The sequence below is a fragment of the Aplysia californica genome, unplaced genomic scaffold, assembly GCF_000002075.1.
Source record: "Aplysia californica isolate F4 #8 unplaced genomic scaffold, AplCal3.0 scaffold00652, whole genome shotgun sequence".
NCBI lineage: Eukaryota > Metazoa > Mollusca > Gastropoda > Aplysiida > Aplysiidae > Aplysia > Aplysia californica.
In genome coordinates, this window is record NW_004797922.1 from 371298 (window position 1) to 372536 (window position 1239).

Below are 1239 nucleotides of genomic sequence, written 5' to 3' on the forward strand. Positions count from 1 at the left end.
ACACACACACACACACACACACACACACACACAAACACACACAGCGCACGCACACACATACACACACACATACACACGTACATACACATACACAACGCACACACATACACACATACATACCCAAACACACACGATATACACACATATACACACGCACACAACACAACACACACGCACACATACGCAAACCCACAACACACATACACACAACACACATTGATAGGAAAGAAGGAGCAAACCACACCAGAGCACCCGCCAATCACCCACTACGCCGCTGTGGCTTAGACAGAAACACTGAAAAGAAAGTAGAAGGAGAAGACCTGATAGACAGACAAACGTGCCCACACCCACCAACCGCTCCTTCTTTCCTATCAAACATCTGTCTGCTTTATAATATCTCTCCTCCTTTTTTTGTAGTTGTTACTCTCTTGCAACACCTCTAGTCTTCGGCACTCGTTTGAACAACTTGTGTTGCAAGCGTGGTAGAACTCTTACTAAATCAAAAAAATAAATAAATAGCCTAAATAAAACAAGACCCCCCCCCCCCCACCCCCAAAAGATACCTCTAAACGTTGGCACACTTCATCAAAAGCAAGATAAATTTTATTGAACAAGCTTCAAGATGATGCCAAAAACTCCATAAGGCCCAAAATCGAACTAGCGCCTGATTCCGTCGTGTGGTGACACGAATCTCCCCGCACTCCTTTCTGACAATAACAATAACAATAATAATAACAATAACAATAACAATAATAATAACAATGACAATAACAATAACAATGACAATGACAATGACAATAATAATAACAATGAAAATAACAAAAACAATAACAATAAAAATAACAATGTCAATAACAATAATAATAACAATGACAATGGCAATGACAATAACAATAACAATAACAATAATAATAACAATGACAATAACAATAACAAATGACAATGACAATCTTTATTCTTCTTGAGGGGAGAAATTTGTCTTGGTCGTTTACAATGGCAGTAGACGTTACAAAGGTTAGGTACACTCAAACATACACACAACAAGACAGGTCATTAGTAAATACATGTCTCACGTGCTGGGACAACTCGCTCCGTAAAACACACACACACACACACACACACACACACACTCTCTCTCTCTCTCTAAGGGAAGTGAAAGTGAACCTGAAAACATTTTGTCAACAACAAGTAAGAGCATAACAAACTGCACAGACATCTCTGTAGACACAGACAAAGATC